We start from the raw sequence: 19,621 nt of genomic DNA, 5'->3' as shown, positions 1-19,621 counted from the left end.
AGTGGTTATATCATACATTTTTAATATTGTTATTTTTATCCCCCCCGCCTCCTGCCCCAGTGGCTCCCTCATCTGTCTGCTCATTGCTCATCTTCTTTAGGAGGCACCGGGAACCAAGCCTGCACCCTCCCACGTGGGAGGCGAGTGCCCAACTGCTTGAGCCACTTCTGCTTTCTGCTGGATGCAGCATCTGCTGGTTGCAGCATCCGCGGCATCTGCTCTTTGTGGTGTCTTCAGCATCTGCTGACTGTGATAACTGCTCATTGTGGCATCTGCTCATTGCAGCATCTCGTTGGTTGCTCATCTTCTTTAGGAGGCATCGAGAACTGAACCTGGGACCTCGCATATGGGAGGTGGGTGCCCAATTGCTTGAGACACATCCACTCCCTCTACCTTTTTAATTAAAGGAGCATTTTACTGGGATAACTGCAGATTCGCATGCAGTTATATGAAATCAAATATAGAAAGACTCCTTATACCTTTACCTAGTTTCCCCAAATGGCAATATTTACAAAACTATACCAATACATTGTTTGAAGATGGTCTCTGTCATAATGAGGCAATGTCCCTGTAGCAGTTTGATGTAGTTATGAATTCAAAAAATAGATATTGGATTATGTTTGTGATCTGGTCTGTACCTGGGCATGATAGAGTCACGATTGGGGCCTTGATTGGGCCATGATATTAGGGGCCATGATATGTGGGGACTCACAGATAAAAGGCATGGCAAAAGACAGAGTTGAGATTTTTCTGATGTTGGAGTTTTGATGTTGGAGTTTGATGCTGAAGCCTTAAACTGGAGCCCCAGGAAGTAAGCTCACAGAGGAGAGAGAAGCAAGACCTGGGAAGAGAGGATCTGAGCCAGGAGAAGAACACAGAGGAGTAGAGACAGCTTCTTAGACACAGCAGAAACCCCAAGGAGAGAGAAAGAGCCATTCACATGACAGTCTATAGCTGACCTTGTGGAGAAAAGAGAGATGCTGAGCCCAGAGGAACCCAGGAAGCCTGAACACTCACAGACATCAGCAGCCATCTTGCTCCAATACATGGAAACAGACTTTGGTGAGGGAAGTAACTTATGCTCTGTGGCCTGGTATCTGTAAGCTCCCACCCCAAAAAAATACTCTTTATAAAAACCAACCAATTTCTGGTATTTTGCATCAGCACCCCTTTGGCTGACTAGTACAGTGCCTCTATTCCTAACTTGCTAAGAATCAAGAATAGTTTCTGGATTTTGTCAGATGCTTTTTTGGTGTTAATTGATAAGGTCAAATATATTTTTCTTTAGCTTTTTGATAGAGTAGATTGTACATGCTGATTTTCTAATGTTGAACTAGGCTTGCATACCTGTAATCAACCCCACTTTGTCATGATGTATAATTCTTTTTACACATTATTGTATTCTGTTGAACATGTTTGCATTTGGCTTTATAAGAAATGTTAATTCTAGTTTTCCTCTTTGTATTACCTTTGGTTTCCGCAGTAGAGTAAAACTGAGCTCATAAATTGAGTTTGAGAGTGTTTGCATCTATTTCTGGAAAACATTCTGTAAAATTGGTGTTAATTCTTTTTTAAATGTTTGGTTGAATTCTCCAGTGAAAACTTCTGGGCCTGGAAATTTCTTTCCCTGGAGCTTTTCAATTAATTCAATTTATTTAGTGGTTATAGGGCTATTTATATTGTCTATTTAGTCATAATTTAATTTTAGTTGTTAGTAATTGTAGAAGATTGGTCCATTTTTCAAAAGTATTACTATGAGTATATATTAATTTATGATATTATTTGTGTCTTCTCTCTTTTTTATCATTGTCACTCTTTCTAGAGGTTCACCAATTTTATTTTTAAATATACATATATATATATATTTAAAAGATACTTAGATTACATAAATGTTACATAAAAATTAGGGAATTCTCATATGCCCTGCTCCCTACATCTCCCACATTTTCCTACATTAACCACATCCTTCATTAGTGTGGTACATTCATTACAATCAGTAACAACATTTTAGAGCATTGCCACTAAGCATGGGTCATGGTTCACATTGTAGTTTACACTATCTCCTGCACAATTTTGGCCTGTATCTGTCATTGCAATGTCATTCAGGACAATTCCCAAGTCCCAGAGATGCTCCCATATTATATCTATTCTTCTCTCTTCCTGCACTCAGAACCTCCGGTGGCCATTGCCTTCACATCAATGATATAAGTTCTTCCATTGCTAGAATCACAGTAAGTCTCTAGCAAAATACCAGTAAGTCTACTTTAGTCCATATTTCAATCCCCAATCCTGATGATCTAGGATGTTGATGCCCACTTCACCTCTAATTGGCAGGGGGGGAAGGGGGAGGCTTCGCTCCCATGGGGCAGATGGATGGAACTCTCTTGCTTGCAGTTGTAGATTCTCTTGGTTTGGGGAACGATTGTTGTCTATCATTATCTACTTGTTAGTTGTCCTCAGTGAGTGCAATGAACTGGAGAGTAGATGTTGAAGCTCTATTGAGATTCAGGGCCCAGCTGGCACATAGACAGTCCAAAGATTTTAGTCTCTTAGACGTACGCCTATCAACCCTACTACTAATTACAGATTCAGTAGAAGGGTCAGAAAAACCATGCTTAGGGAGCTATCTGTCACATCGGGGGGCATAAACTCCAAAGTAGGGCCCTCTGGTAAGGCATCAAACTCCTGAGCTAGCCGCCCTGACTATAGTGTCTGGATGTCTCCAGAACCTTCACAAGCCTCACTATTTGGGGTAGTATTTACTTTGGCAGTAATTTCATGGTGCCAGGGAGGCTCATCCCCAGAAGTCATGTCCCATGCTGGGGGGAAGGTAATGTATTTATATGCTAAGTTCAGCTTTGAGAGAGGCCATATCGAGCAAGAAGGAGGCTCTCAAGAGGCAACTCTTAAGCACCAATAATACTAAGCTAAGTTTCAATTTCAAGAATAAAGGTTCAAAAGTACAGTTATCAAAAATTAATGGCCCATAAATGGATCATCCTCCTTCACTAGTCATTGCCCTTGTACTCAGGGAATTCTTGCCACTCCATTAGAGAATGTGGCAGAGCTCCCCAGGATGGGACTTTAATATTCTTTCAGTTATTGTGTGATCCCCACCCACCATGACAATGTCCCATGAACATGTGAACACATTTATATGCCTTATAGGTATGCCCAGGTGAACCTCCTCCCATCACTGACACCCACACAAATGATCCTCCCCTGTCATAGTTGTAACCCTTCTATAATCCAAAACGTCTTCAAAAATTAAGCCAATGAAATAGCCAGATACAATTAATAAGAAAAGGAAATAATGGTAGCTTTAAAAACAAGAAATAAAATATTAAAAAAATGTTTTTAAATTTGTAATAAAAGTATATGGAATGCTTCATGAACTTTCATGTTGCCCTTGTGCAGGGGCCATGCTAATCTTCTCTGTATTGTTCCAATATGTGCTGCCAAAGCAAGCACACAATTTTATTTAATTTTTCAAAGAACCAAATTTTCATTTCATTTATTTTTCTCTATCTTCTTTCTATTACCCATTTAATTGAATTTTACCCTGATCTGTAGCATCTTTTTACTTCTGCTTTCTTTGGGTTCATTTAGCTCTTCTTTTACCAGCTTCCTTAGATAGAAATTTAGATTATTGATTTGAGATCATTTCTCAAGTTTAATGTGTACATTTAGGCTAAATGATATATTTTTAAAGAGTTCAATCTTAGCTCTAGTTCCATATGGCTGATCAAGTGCACATAGCAACCTTTCTTTCCTGATCAAATTTCTGGAGATAATAGAGAAAAAATATGTATGTGTATGTGCAGACATACACCCAAATTCATAATTCCACTGAGAAATAAGGAGTCCTCAGAGGACCAGAAATCATGAAGAATCTATGAAAAATAAAAAGAAGTTAGATTTCTGATTAAAAAAATAGGATGTATTCCAATAGAAGACAAGTCTGATACATAAGCAGGAGAATTCTCAAGGGCTTTGCATACCCGAGAAAAGCAAGAAACCAGGGCATGTAATGACAGGATTATTTGGGGGGAAATAGCCAATTAATGTGGCCTCTTCCTATCCCCCAGGTAAAAGCAGTGTATATTGGTCCTTGTCTTGTTGGCAAAGGTTGGTGCCCAGCACCCTGACGAGTTAACAGATACAGGAAGCCCTATTTGCATGCCCTTTTCCTCTCCCAAACTGACCTAAAATGGGCTGCAATAAAAGCTTACTGTGTACCTTCCTTTTTCCCAAATGTAGCCCCTGCAAACAGTTATGGAAAAAAAATAAATTAGCAATCCAAAATTTTAAAAAATCAGTATGCAATAAATTTTTTAAAACATGTTAATTTGAAGATGCAAAGAACATAATGCTATCAAAACTAGAAATAAATAGAAAAATATCATTAAATGAATATACATATAATCATTCACTCAAAATTTAGTGAATGTATAGTCTTTTCAAACATATATGGAATCTTTAAAAAATTGAATGTTTACTATGCCATAGAGCATCTCAACAAATTTCACAGAATACTTTTTTCACCAAACAATTAAGTTTAATATTAACAGTGAAAAAATGATAACCAAAAATTAAGAGACGAGTGGATATGGTTCAAGCAGTTGAGCCCCTGCTTCCTACATGGGAGGTCACGTATATGGTTCCTGATTCCTCCTAAGAAAAAACACAAAAACAAATAACAAGCAAAGAAAATGAAAAAGCCAACTCAGGGGAGCCAGTGTGGCTCAGTGGCTGAGCATTGGCTTCCCACATAGAAGCATCTGGGGTTCAATCCCTGGCCCCAGGACCTCAAAAAAAAAAAAAAATTAAGAGAAAAACTATGTTCAGAAATTTTAAAATAATTACCTAAGTATAAAGAAGAATCATAGTTGCAGTTATAAAATGTTTATAGTGCAAAGATAAAACTACTACAATAAAATCTTTTATTATAAAAAAGAGCTGGAAATTGTGTTATACATTCAAATTAAATGTTATTAAAATAATGAAAGAATAGATGCAACAACAGGTAAAGGATGAAATGACAGGATAGAAATTTAGTAATAAAGGAAAACATAATATAATGATTCAACAAAGGCCAGAGTTGGCTTCATTAAAAATCTATAAAATTATCTTGACTCAAAAAGACATAAAAGAGTAGACATGGATAGAAAAGGCAAGGCATGAGAAGGGGATCATAACTACATAAACAGCAGATATGAAAAAATAAGTTAATATTAACAACACTTTATGCCGATATATTTGAAAGGCTAGGCAAAATGAACAATTGCCATAAAAATATAACTAACTCAAGAATAAAAATCTGCTTCTATAATTTAAAAATTAAACCAATACTTTAAAATCTTCCCATAAAGAAGACAATGGCATCGAGTTTTACAGACAATTTTACCAAACATTTGAGAAATCCAGATCTCGCACAATCTCTTCCAGTGAATAAAGTGAACATTCCCTTATTTGTTTTATGAGGCTAATATAACCCCAATATAAAACTAGGCAAGCATAGTAAAAAGAAAGGAAAATTATAGCTCAATCTCACTCCAATTGTAAATATTCTAAAGGCAGTCTTAAAAAACTTAATGCAGCCAGTATAAAGATAATATATTATGTGCAAGTTGCGTTTATTCTGGAAATGCTGAATGCTTTACCATTAGGAAATCTATTAAGGATAATTCACCATATTAACATATCAAAAGAAACAATGTATATGATGATCTCAAAAGATGCAAGAAAAGCATTTGATTAAATGATGATACAACTAATATATTTAAGCTTTAAGCCTATGTACCAGGCTGTGTTCTAAGTACTTTATTAATTCAATTACTCTTCATAACAACCCCATGAGAGTGACGCTGTTATTTTCCACCTCCTTTCCAGAGGCACACAGAACTGAAGAGATTCGCCCACGGTTATGCAGCAAGTTAAGTGGTGGAGCTGGGCTTTGAACACAGACACTCTCTCTAGGGTCTGTGTCCTAAACCTCTGCCCTCTACTGCACCACAGATGTAACATGTTTGTATGCATGCATTAATAATACATATTCTCCAACTATGGGTAAGTGTGGTTCAAAATTTCACCTGTATTTTGGCTGGTAAATTCATTTTCTAAGACCCACATCATTTTGTTAACATCTCCAGTAAATCTTAACTGAATGACTCATTCTTTCCCCACTGATGGAATATTAGGCTTCCAGGACAAAATGGTGTTAAGCTATACTAAACCAAGTTCATCACCAATATTTTCAGCTTTTCACCCATCCTTTATAACATCATTTCCATAAATAAATGCTTCCAATTTCTAATTATGCATGCAAATAATACCACGCAAACTAGGAGGTCAAAGCTGTCCTTAGCAGAAAATTATTTCAGACTAAAAACATTTACCCCATTTTAACAAATAATTTACTGTTGTCTAGTTCCAAATGCACTGATTGACACAGGAAAAGGTGGACCCCCAAAATGTTAGCATTTACTTTACCCACCGTCATCACCAATATTATCATTGTCATTTAAAATATATAAAATTCATTTTATTCAATTACAAGTTTGTGAGTTTTCACTTAAAAATGTATTTTAGGTACTCTCATTAGTAAACTGATTTGAATTCAAGGTAAGCTTTATAAAATTTATATATTCTTAATACTTTTGTTGTTTGGAGAGTTGATATTATTTTGCTGATGGCTACTTCTATTTTTATATATATAAATATGCTTACATATGTATTTGTATACATAGTGAGTTGGAAAGAAAGAATATACATTTGGGTGGCAAACAGACTTGAATTACAATTTTAACTGCACCCCTTATAAATCTGTGATTGAACAAGTCACTTAAATTTTCTGACACATCATTTCCTATCCGTTACATTAGGTTATGTTTAAAGATAGCCAAGCGATTACTACTCAGCTCTGCTGGACTGATCTTGGTGGCAACTGGGGGTATCCTAAGAAGGATGGTGTGTGCCTCCAATTCTGACTCAGCTAAATGTCACATGGAAGTCATCATGCCCATCCCACAGCAGCCTAAGAATAAAGAGGCCAGCAAAATGCCTTGGAGCTGCTCAAATGAAATGGCAAAAAGAATCTATGGATTATTTTGCGGGTCTTTTAGAGGTTCCCCCTCACTAGGTTTGCAATAATTAACAAGCTGTGACTCAGTTCCCCTTGACTTGCATTGAGGAAAGACAAGCCCCCCCCCATAGCCTACATGTCTGAAAGCATGATGCTTCTGCAAAGGTTGAACAAAGAAACCACGTGGAAGCAGGAGTAAAGGGAGATAGAAACCTTCACTCCCTGCAGATCAGAACACCTGCTCCGCCAGCCTTCCAAGAATGCATAACTCCCTGACCCACTGTCCTCTAGCCGTGCAAGGGAAAATTCTCATCTCTAGGGCTTCCTATTATTGGTCCCTGCACCTTACTCAAACCCTCAACACACTCCCACCAACTATCATTTCTCTGCCTAGGAATGTACTGTATAAATTCTTCAGATTCCCTCCATTGGGAGAGCTTCCCAATAAACTTCCTGCCAGCAATCATCAGTCTCCGTGTTCCAGTGAGTGCCACTTTTCTCCATCAAGGTCTTTGAAACTTCACTATAATCTTTATTAACTAAAAAGTTTAATTTCCTTGCATGAACCAATTTCTCTTTTAGATAATTAGCACTCACATTTTACATTACAGAATTGGTAGGGTACAGGCACTCCAAAAATATTTCTGAAATGGATAAACTGCCAAAGGACACATTTCCTATCCCTCCTCTACCTTCAGATTCTTCCCTGATCTTGTAGCTATTTCCTCAATATCACCCAGTCCTTCTCCATTCCCTGGGCCTTGGACACTTGTGTCTTCCTCCTCCTCCTCCACTCCTCCCTATATCTTCTGCCTCATCCATTGCTCCATGGTCCGAGCTGGGCTATGTCAAGCGCAAGGCCACCAGGACCCTACTCGGGATGTGACAGTGGTTTGGGCTGCACAACTGCAAAGCCATCAATCAATTCAAGAAAAAAGGCATAGTTCAGTCAGCTCGGTAAACTTATCAGAGGACTTTGCCGTCTAGACCAGATCATCAGGGACCTGGCTGCCATGCTCGCTTCCCTTGGGCCAGGTGAGGGTGGTGTGTTCCCAGTCAATTAAGCCAAGTGCCTGGGAAGGGGGAGCCCTCACTCCTGTACATCCACAGTGGCACAAAGAATCTGTATTTGCCCAAACGAAGTCCCTTTGAAACATGACCAGTGATGTGCAGCCACGTGTGTCCTGGCACCCAGAACCCGAGTGTAGGCCATGGGCGTGGGTGGGCTGTGGTCTCTGCAGGTGAGACAGCACACCAGAGTCCTGGGGAAGCCAGCACTCGCCAAAGAAAGCCAGACCCCAGGCACGAAGCCAGGTAGAGATGGAAGCAACGGAAGTGGAGATCAAGTGATGCCAGCCCCTGCCTCGAGGCCCGGGAAGTACAGAGGCAGCCCGGTCCATATTTTGTGACTGTGTCTAAATTTCTGTTTAATTTCTGAGATAGGGCTGACTGAAGAGAGTGGGGAATTTAAAAAGACTAAAATAACAACCAAGAGAAGGACCGCTGTTCTTCATTACAGAGAGTGCGCAATGCTGGTTTAAGAACTTCCCTAGCCAGGGGCCCCGGGTTTTGCTGCTTTTGCTGAAAACGGGCCCTACATTTCTGTGTGCTTGACCTTAACCCACTGGTGGCAAGTAACAGCTAAAAGGGCACTGTGCACAAAGGTGGGTTTGGGGGTAGCCCCCTTGCTGCTGTTCATCAAGACTGGTCAATACAGCACATGCTGGGCAGATAAGTGACATGGTGACTGCCCCGGAAGGACTTCCGTTGAAAGAGATTTGACTCAAACACCACTTAACTCAGAATCTGGAAGGCACACACTGTATCACTGTCTTCTTACTACTTGCCCTTTACTTTCCATACCTGATTTTTAAAATTTACTGACAGTGGTTTCAAATCAGATGAATCAAGCATTACAGAAGAACAGCCACCTGGGGAGCTACAGGAAGCCATGGATATTAAATTACTGCCTCCTTTGCGGTCCAAACTGCACACTACACTGACCTCAGGGCAAAAATGAGGTCCCGGAGAGGGTCACGGGTCACTGCTTTTCTGTTCCTGAGCCTGCCTGCTGAGCAGCAGCTGGGACCTGCCTCCAGTTCCTCCTCTGGAGTCTGGGGCGCCTACGGCACTGTGTACACCGACCCTTCTGGCACCTGAAGAAGCCCGTCATTTTGCTCCTCAGTTGCCCAGCTCCACAGGTTGATACAACTGCTCTGCTGTCTTCTTCCTAAGGATCGCCAATCCTGATGCCCACCAAAAGGCTCTGCCTGGTTGGCATCTGCCCACGGCAGGATCCGAGGCAGTGCAGGAAGGAAGCCGCCGATGCCCAGGGCCCAGGGCCGTCTCTCCTCCACCGCTTAGGGTGCTGCCCTCGCCCACCTGAACGGCACCAGGTGCTTCCCATCACCCCTTTTTGAAAAGCCCCTGTCGTCATTTAAGGGAGCCGGGCTGGGTGGGCAAGCCGAGAGGAAGGCGCCACCTCCCGTCTAGGGGCTCGGCACACCTTCTCCACGCCCAGGAAACCCGCCGCCCTTGCTTCGGAGCAGCGCGCCTCCCCTCCCGGCGCCTCCGGTCCGTTCTATGACCACCTCCCTGGCCGGCCTCCTCCCGCCCTACGGCGGCCCAGCGGGTCAGGAATCTCAGCATCTCGGACTTGAGCCAGTCAGGACGCATCATTAGCTCGGCTTGCCCGGATGCTGTGACAAATACGGCTGAGCAACAGACTCAACCGGCTCCCGTTCAGGAGGCTGGAGGCCTGCTTCCTCCAGGAGCCCGCAGGGCCAGCAGGCTGCCAGCCGGCTTCGGGTTCCCGGCTTCTCCACAGCCAAGCCCCCTCCTTTCTCTTCCGGGTTGCGTCCCCTTCCGGGTTGCGCCCCCTTCCGGGTTGCGCCCCCTTCCGGGTTGCGCCCCCTTCCGGGTTGCGTCCCCTTCCGGGTTGCGCCCCCTTCCGGGTTGCGCCCCCTTCCGGGTTGCGCCCCCTTCCGGGTTGCGTCCCCTTCCGGGTTGCGCCCCCTTCCGGGTTGCGTCCCCTTCCGGGTTGCGTCCCCTTCCGTCTCCTCCCGAGGCTTTCTCTGACCATGCCTGAATTCCTTTTATTCATAAAAGAGTCCAGTAACTGGGATCAAGGTTCTCCTCGCTCAGCTGGGTCACACCGTAACTGAAATAACTTCTTAAGAGGCCCCATTTAGGACGGATTCACACCCACAGGAATGCAGACAAAGCCAAAAACATGTCTGAATTGGGGTACATAATTCAACACACCACAGACGTTTTCCAAAGCTTTCTTGGACAGTAAGTAGACTGGAGGCTTGAGCCCAGGAATTCCGATTCCCAGTTGTTTGTTCTACACTGCCTTAACTTTCGCTCCCCAACAAAGTGAAATGATTAATAAAACGGAGTTGCTTGCCTTTCTGTATCTCCTCTCACACTATTTCACTTTTTCACAGATTTATTTATGTTAAATCTTTGTTTTTTAAATTACCAGCATTATCTGTGACTTGTATAGTTATTAAACCAATGGAATAACACAGAAGAGTAAAGTCAGACTCCTGCATTGCTCACCGCTGTCTCCTAACCCTTCACGGCCACGCCAGCCAACAGGGAAATCTGCTCGAGCATCTTCCTTTGAGTTCTTCCTGCTCATACAAACAGGGTTGTTTGTTTTCACCTGCCGGGTGTAACAGCACGCACACTACGCAGCAGCTTCCTGTGCCCACTTGAAAACACATTGATTGGCACAGCAGTAACTCATTTGGTAACAACTGCACGGTATCCCATACTATTTCTGACCGTGTGGCACTATGATAAACTGCACCACCATACATTTAGCCATTTATTCCCCTTTTGATTCACATCTTTTACCACCACGTGCAGTGTTGTAGTAAACATTCTTGACAATACAGCCACATGAATTGGTGCTGCTTTTTCTTACCTTTTCTCCAGGATAGGTTCTTAAAAATGAAATTGCTGAATTCAATAGTATTTATATTTTTACTTTTAAGAAATATTTCCAATTACCTTTTGCAAAGTCTATAGCACTTCCTACCCCCTCAAGCAATCCATGCGAGTACCTTTCCTTACATCCTCAACATTAGATATTATCATTATCCGTAATTTTTTTGCCAGTCTGATTTTGCTATTGCTTTAGTTCCCTGGCTCTTAGCACCATTTAACATCTTTCTACATGTTTATTGGCCCTTATTAATAACCTGTTAATACTGACAATTTTTCCTTATTATTTATAATGTTTTAATTGGTTTTAGGAGATTTTATAAATTCATGATGGCAACCTTTTGTCGTATGTATTGAAAATTTTTTCCAGCTTTCTAACTCTCTCTTTGATTTCTGTTTATCATTCTTTGCCATATAAAAATGCTTAATCTTTGTGCAGGTGAAAATGCCTAGTTTTTTCTTTCAGACACATTAAGTATTTAATTTACATGCCTTTTCTAACCAACTTACTTTGCCAAAGGCTTACCGGTATTTTAAAGGCCATAAAGTTGTCATTCTCTTCTAAAGCCTTCCATATATTCACTGTCGAGGAATAGTCTCATCTAGTTTAGTTTGTTTTGCTTTTCGTTTTCTCTTTTAACAACCTTTATGTATCAAATCTGGCAAGTCTATTAGGACTGTTATAGGTGGGGGAAAGCTCATCTGGAAAGTGAAAATGGAGAAGGAAATATTGAGTATAAATTTTGAACTTTCTCATTGAGTTAAATAACTTTAAGTTTGTGTGTATTTTGCCTAGCATTTTGCCCTGACTTCTGGTATAAAATATCATATTATCTATAAAGCTCCATTTTTCCAAAACCTGGCAGAAATAGATTTTCTTTCTCCTCCCACTACATATCTCAGAAATATTGGCCTATAGAGTATGAGTACCTTGGAAGAAATTGTGATTGACAGACTTAGTTGAAGAATGACAATATGTTGAGAGAGAAAATGAGATGGCATTTTATATTTATTATGGGAAAAATGTTAGGTTCTGCTGAGTGTAATGTATATTCAACACTGATAGAGATGTGTAATTTAAATGAGATTCAGGAACGAATAGCAATAGGAAATTTTATAACTTTTTAATTATAGAAGATACAATATAGTTATTGTACTTTCCACTCTAATTGCACAAAGATCAAAATCTGAAAGATATTGGAGATGATAGATAAGAAAGAAAAAAGGAAGGAAGGGAGGGAGGAATAGAGGGAGGAAAGAAGGAAGGAAAAATAGATGATAGATGGATGGACAGATTAGATAAATGGATGATAGATAGATAACAAATAGGTGATAGATACAAAAACTGAAAAAGATAAAGAAAAGACAAGTTTAAATAGAAACTTTCTAAAATAGTGCCCAGATAAATATTTGCTCACCAGTAAAAATGATGTGGCAATGTATTAAAAAAAATAATAAGCTTATCTATAGGTAAATTGGTTAAAATGAAAATGGACATGGATCAATTTCATCAAAGAGAGAAGACATTGAACTGGGAAGTAGAAAAGTGAATTTCTCTCTGTTAAAAATGATTTGCTCCAAATGGAAGAGAGATTCGAAGTAAGAGAAACCTGCTGGGTATATGGAGATGAGCCAGCCGACGTCTCTTGAGTTCCTGTTGGTGCAGCCCAAACACTCACAGCCCTTCCCTTTTGCTAGTCAGATGTGGTCCTCCTCCCCTGCCTCCACCTTCTGTCCTGCTCAGATGTGGTCCTCTCCCTTGGCCTACAGATTTTATTTTATCTGGTTATTCCCTAATAATTTTTCTTCAGATACGAAAACAAATGGGAACCCAGGTCCACCTAAAGAAAATTTTAAAATGGAAAGTTTCAAAAAACGTATCATAATAAAATGCTATATATACTGCAGGACAGTTAGTTAATATTTACGTTCCCACAGCACTGTTGCAATCTTCAGGTTTACCTTCAAAAGTGAGGCAGTAGTCAAATTCCCAGCTTCGTGCTCCAGTAGATTTTTTTCTTCTCCTTCTCATTATGATTATTTATGTTTATTTGTATTGTTTTGCTTAATTACATGTTGTGTTTCATGTATCTTGTGTTATTTCTGAAAAATGGCATTTAATGAAGTGAAAGTAAACAGGTAACTGTCAAGAGGAGATGACAGTTTGTTAATTTATGTAAAGTATAACCAACCAGATGTTCCGAGAAAATGCTTCAGTCAGAAATAAAAAAAGTCTATAAACATAATACTGTTTTTAATAAACAGGTAATGGCTGCATGTGGTAATAAAAAAAAGAGCAATTTCCAGGAAGCCTTGTCGAGCTCATCTTAGACCCAGGAGCCCAAGGCAAGAGTTAGAAATGAAATAGCCTGAAAGCCAGGCAAGTACCCCATTCCCAAAGCTGGCTGGACAAGGAATTTGGGAGTGAGATACCAGCTTGCCACCTCGGCTCTAGGCAAGAGTAAGCATAAGGGTCAAAGAAACCAGATGTCCTGCATGTGGGTGCTGGCTTACCAAGAGTGAACTTCCACGTTCCAGCATCTTCCAGACTAAGAGCTGGTGCTGTTCAATTCCCAGCTGCTAGTATTTATCCAGTGCCATCCATGGACATGGCAGAAGTTTAAGGAGAGGGCAGACCTTAACTGTTATTACTTACTCTTCTACAAAGGTGGCATCACACTTAGGCATCATTACGTTCTGGCTGAATTCATGGTTGTAAAGTGGATGCTCTCGTCAACCTGCTTCTGATGATATGCCTAAGTTCTTCCTGATTAGTTTTGAACAAAACCCAGAAACTGACAGATAAGTCTCAATGTGGCAATTCTGGTGTGCCATTTAAGACCACAGATGCTTTAACTCACTCAGCGGTGACTAGAATCTTTGTTTCTTTCAGGGGAAACCTACCAAGATGGCAAAAACAACGTGAAAAAACAAATTTGCATGTTCAGAAAGATAATAATGGTAGGCCAAGAATAACATGATTTTCCTCACTCCTTCCGTTTGGAATGTCTAGAAATCCTCTAATACTTGCCACGTCATGGGTAGATTCTGATGAGTCACTCAGTTCCTACAGGTCAGAGGCAGGATTCTTAGACGGTTAGCGACACATGTTCTTACGGTATTTCCTTCTCCTACATTTGAGACCATTTCATAGCTGGGCTCTGAAGACCCCCTATCCCTTACTGTATGGGTATCTTCACATCCTTTCTCTCATAAAGTCTTCTTTCAAAAGCAAAAAACAAACAAACCAAAAGAAAAGCCGGTCTACCTGGGTAGAGTTCTCTGGACACTCACAGGAGTGACTGAACAGCACCTTGCTTGGTAGGAATGGCTTGGGCCCTTCACAGAGTCTAACTTGAAGAAGGGTTCTGCACATCAGTATGCAAATGAACATATCAACAGTCTGCCTTGTCAAAATCTATTGTGTCACAGTTATCAGCCCCAGTCCCTCTTTGCTGCCAGGACTGTTACATCCCGGACAGCTACAAGGAGATGAGCTCTCCCCTCTCTCTTTTTTTTTCCTAAGGCATATGGTACACCCAGGCCCAGCAGAGAGAGCCAATAGCGAGTCCCAGAGCCTTACAATTAGATGAGGTACTAAGATAGAGTACTAGGCAACGGTGGGCATTTCAAAAGGAAACCCAGGAGGCTTTCCTCTCACCCATCAGCACGGCCCAGGTGTCACTGTGTGCCTCTGTGATGAGAACAATACACCAATCACTCGTAAGTGAATGATTTCCTTCAAATTCCATGCCTGCTCCCAAGGTGACTGCCACAGGTGCAGCCATTTTAGACCAGAAATTAGATTTATTCCAGAGACTGAGCCAGAGTGGAAAGGGCAGCAAGTGGGGTGTTTATTCTTGCTGCTTATGTAAAAATAGACTTTCTTCTTTTCATCTATCCCAGTGACAGGGGACAGAGTGGGTTAATAGCAAAGCAAGTTTCAAAGACTCAACTTAGTTTACTCACCCACCGCGCCCCAAGTCAGGACCACACGGCTCACGCCAGCCAAGTCCGTTTGCCATGGAAGGCCACAGCTTCATGGACTCGGGGACTAGGCTGTGGGCATCTTTGGGGGGTGCCATTCTCTCTACTGCCAAGGACAGCCTGTTTTTCCGGAAGTCCCCACATATTTCAGCAGCGACTCCAAAATCATGCTATAGAAGTGTGATCTGTGATTCAAGCCCCAGTGCCCAATTGCCTTTTTTATTGGCTCTTTTTGTCTTATTTGTGTTCCATTATGGCCTGGTGCAAATAAGTGTTAAATAAACATGGAATTAATTAATTAACTGATTACCTTGGAGAGGGCGTTTTATAGCCATGAAAGCCCCAGTGAGCTTCCTGCAGGTGCCAGAGAACAGAGGCAGCGTTACCAGGGCTGAGCACCCCAAATGATGTGGGATGGTCAAGCAGATGCTCTCACCCAACACACTGCAATTTTACCCAGACGTGTCGCTGCCGCAGTTTCCCAGGCATGCCGTAAAAAGGGTGAAAACAGCCGAGACGTCAGCTGGGCCGGGGGGACACCCCTCCTCACCTCCTTGGCTGCACTCTCTGCCTCCAGCCTCACACATCCTCTCCGCCGCGTGTCTGTGTGTCCACGTCCGGATGTCACTCTTCATATCAGGACACTAGCCCTGTTGGGTTAGTGCCCCTGGGAGCCCAGGGTCGCTGCATCTTCGCTAATCGCATCTTCAGAGACCCTACTTTCAGAGAAGGCCTCATTTTCAGGACCAGTGGTGGGACTTGAGCATGGTTTTCTGAGGCTTACAATTCAACCCATAACGAGCCCTGAAGCTCGTGTCCACCCTTGAAAATCTTATACTAAGACTGAAGGAAACACCTTCACAGAAGGAAACACCTTCAGCCACTATTGACGGACAGGGATTGGAGGGAGAGGTGGGAGAGAAAGCAGAGGCTAGATGTGTGTCCCAGCAAGGGAGAGAAAAGAGGCCTTACTATCAGCTCCAATGGAATGGGGAGAGCTCTTTGACGGACCTGGCCAAAGAAAACTCTGGAGAAAGTTTGCCTCTCCCACACCTGCCCCACATCCAGCCCTGCTCTCACGCAGAGAACAGGCAGGGAGGAGACGTGTGGTAACGTGCTTCTGAGCTGGACGAGACCTCGCCCATCTTCACGTCACGTTCCCTCCTCCCTCCTCACGCAGGCCTGTAATACTCTGTGAATGCCCTGAAGAGGTAGTGTAGGAATAATTTGTCGAGGGAGTCAGGGGACTGGAAAAACCATTTGAAAAATATGTAGAGGGAGCCCCCAAACCTCACCTGTGGTATTGAAGAGGCAGCTAAGCCTAGCACAGCGGCCGAAAGGCCTGCGTCTAGAGCAAGAGCCTTCCTGCCTGTGTGCTCTGGTCAAGGGAGCAGCTGCATTTCCTGGGACAGCAGCCCAGGGAGGGAAGAAACGCCCTTAAAGGTGGCCCAGATCCTAGAAAACAGGAGCTACAAGTACCAGAGCAGAGCTCATGCAGCCATACCCCAAGCGAGGAGAGGCCTTCAGGGAGAGAGAAGGAGACTTCGCAGAGAGTCCCTGGTGAGTTCTGCCTGCCGGGGGCTCGGATTCTGGAACACGCCAAAGGGGTGTCACCGAGAGAGGAGGGCACCCTGAAAGGCTCACACTGCGAAAACGGGGGCAGTGCCCGAAGGTGACTTGGAGCCCCCAAACCACGGCCAGGGAGGACAGCCTTCCGAAAGGACCCCCTTCTGTCCCCGCGTTGCCGGGGGGGGGGCGGGAGCAGGAGGGCGGGCAGCAGCCTGTCCAGACGCAGCTCTCCTCTGTCTGCAATGTTGTTTTACGTCTTCACTCCTGGCAGAAATGCATTTCCCTGGTCTTCTAATTTTTGGAATTAGAACAGCAAGTTCTTTACCAGTGACTCCAAAGAATGGTTTTTAATTTCTGAAGGAAGTAGACGTTGGCTCAGCCACACAGGAAGAGGGTGGAGGAAGTGCACCCCTGCCAGGTGACAAAAGCCCACCTGGGCCATCTTTTCTTAATTTTTTTTTCTGTTGCCGTTTTTACCTTGACTCTTGTGCCGTCCTTAGCCTCCCACGTGCTTGTCACCATGACAGGAAGCTGGGCGTGTGGGGAAGCTAAGGGGCCCTGGAAACCCCGGCTGCCCTGGGCGCCGGGCAGACCCCAGGTACACACCCGATGCCCAGGCGCCGGCCTTCCCAGCTTCAGCCCCTCCCCAGCCGCTCGCACCGCAGCCTCAGGCGCCCTCTCGTTACTCAGCGTCTCCTTCCTATATTGCTGGTATGAGAAAACCTGAGCACGGAAATCTGCACTGAATTCCCCGTTAACTGTGTGGCTTGTGAATGCCTGATTCCTTTCATCATTCTATGACGCATGTTTTCAATATTTGGAAAGTCAACTTACAGTTTCTTCCTTCATGCTATCATAATCATCGCGGGTTACTAATTCAAGTTATTTTTCTGGTCACATATTTATTAGGTTAAAGCAATTTAAAAAGGAGTTTATGAAACTATTTTAGAGCAAAAATAATCCAGATGTATCCACGTGAGATAGTGCAATGCTCATGGAAAATGTAATCCTGCAAAGTTTTCATTTTACTTTATGCATCATCTAACCATCTAAGAAAGGCTCCACTGAACGGTTGAAGGAATCCCTTTTCCTTTTTAATGAGAAAACTTCTACCACTTCACATTCTTAGGTAAGTGAGATTTCTGTGAACTTCCATACTAGATTCCAAAGAAATTTTTCTGAGCCAAGAAAGAAAACCTTCAGATGGATTATGATCTACCTCAAAAACATTTTATTCCTAAATGTTGTGAGCACTAAGTACTGTGAGTTTATAAAGTAAAAGGTCAAGCAGCAAATTAGCATTAAAACAATACGCTGGATGCCTATCAAAATGTGGCAGGTTCACTTCCTATGCAAATATCTAGAAAACAAAGTCCTTTGGAGGAAACAGCTGTCAGAACCTCCTGCCAGCAGGTGAATTAAAAATGGCTTAAAGCACACAGACACTCACCTATGTTTGAAATCAAGATCGACAGCTTCAGTTCACACACACAGCCCCACACCTGCACACAGAGCAGTGCTTCACCGAATGTCGCCCTCACTCCTGCCTGTGTGCGCCACTAACACGTCATCTTCCTTTCATCTTTTCTTGGCCTGCCTGTGTCAGGCACTTCTTGGTGGAAACAAAAGGCTGATCTGGTATTTAGCAATCATACTTTGTCTGGGTCTGATTTGTTTTTCTTACATTGTAGCAGAGGCGCTACAATTTCATGTAGCATGGTTGTTGTTGCTGTTTGGATTCCCCTTCCTTTCTGGGATTTGAAATGAAGACAACGGCTTAGCTCTTTCCTTTTCTTAAAGCAGTACCAGGGTTTGAACCCAGGACCTCGTACATGGGAGGGAAGCAGGCGTTCAACCACTGAGCTCTACCCGCTCCCCTTTACCTTTTTAAAAATCTCCCCCAACATCCTTTTTTGACAAGGGCTGAACATGAGCAGCAATGTAAGGCCTTGGCTTAACCACTGAGCTTGGCCCCACCCGCCGCTAAGAACCTGGCACGTCTGCTGTGGGCGTGTCACTGAGATGAGAGCTGCCAGACCTCACGGCACAGTGCGGTACCTCGGGAGGGGAGGGGACGTAGGAGACACACTGAGGTGACGCTCGAGAAGCCTATGCTTGCCTCTCAGGGAGTTTTCATTTGGGGTGATGGAAAAGTTTTGGTAATGGATGGTGGTGAAGGTAGCACAACATCGTGAACCGAATTAACAGTACTGAATTACATATTTGAATGTGGTTAAAAGGAGAAATTTTAGGTTGTATATATGTTGCTAGAATAAAAATTTAAAAAGAAAACCAAAAACCGTAGGACTGTACAACACAAACAGAGAATGCTAATGTGGACCATGGATTATGGTTAATAGTACAGTAGTACTAGTATAATAACACTCTGTCACCAGTCCTAACACATGTATCACACTAACGAAAGGGGTTAATGATAGGAGGATATATGGGAACTCTGTATTTTCTGCATGATTTTTCCATAAACCTACAACTTCTCTAATAAAAAAGAAGCTTATACAGAACCAAATGGAAATTTGAGAATTAACCTACTCTCCTCGGACTTGAATGCATTTGTATGCATTTACAGATACCTAGGCATAAATTCCCTTTCTATCCACAAGTCAAACTTAAAGGACACCACCCCAGGATCTGTTCATCAAATCCATTACATGACCCTCCACAAAGCCAGTGCCATTCTGAGCTTTCTCTGAAAATCGTATGTAGGACTTGGGATCATGTTAATCAAGAAATGGCTTTTATGTAACATTTTTTATGGAATGTTTATGTGATCCGAAGTTTCTTTAAAAGCAAATTAATCAATTTTAAAAAAGAAATGCAAAAACTGCCTATTAGTGCTCAGCCTACCTTTTTTCCTTTTTTCTTCTATTTAGTCTAGGATTTTTAAGGTGATATAAATCCACTTTATTGTTCTGTATGTTTTAATACTTGATCAACTACCTTCCTGAGAAAGCATTGCTTTCACAGTTAACTTTTAGACTTTCTCCTTAGACAAACACTTTCTTTACC

At 42.4% G+C, this 19,621-nt stretch overlaps 1 pseudogene; it reads right to left on the bottom strand.

The window, feature by feature from the left end:
- Positions 1 to 3,372: 3,372 nt before the first annotated feature.
- On the bottom strand, positions 3,373 to 3,471 carry LOC111766159 (U6 spliceosomal RNA; annotated as a pseudogene).
- Positions 3,472 to 19,621: the final 16,150 nt, after the last annotated feature.

The sequence above is a fragment of the Dasypus novemcinctus genome, chromosome 16 (genome assembly GCF_030445035.2).
Source record: "Dasypus novemcinctus isolate mDasNov1 chromosome 16, mDasNov1.1.hap2, whole genome shotgun sequence".
Taxonomy (NCBI): Eukaryota; Metazoa; Chordata; class Mammalia; order Cingulata; family Dasypodidae; genus Dasypus; species Dasypus novemcinctus.
This window is presented reverse-complemented; position numbering and strand designations above follow the sequence as displayed.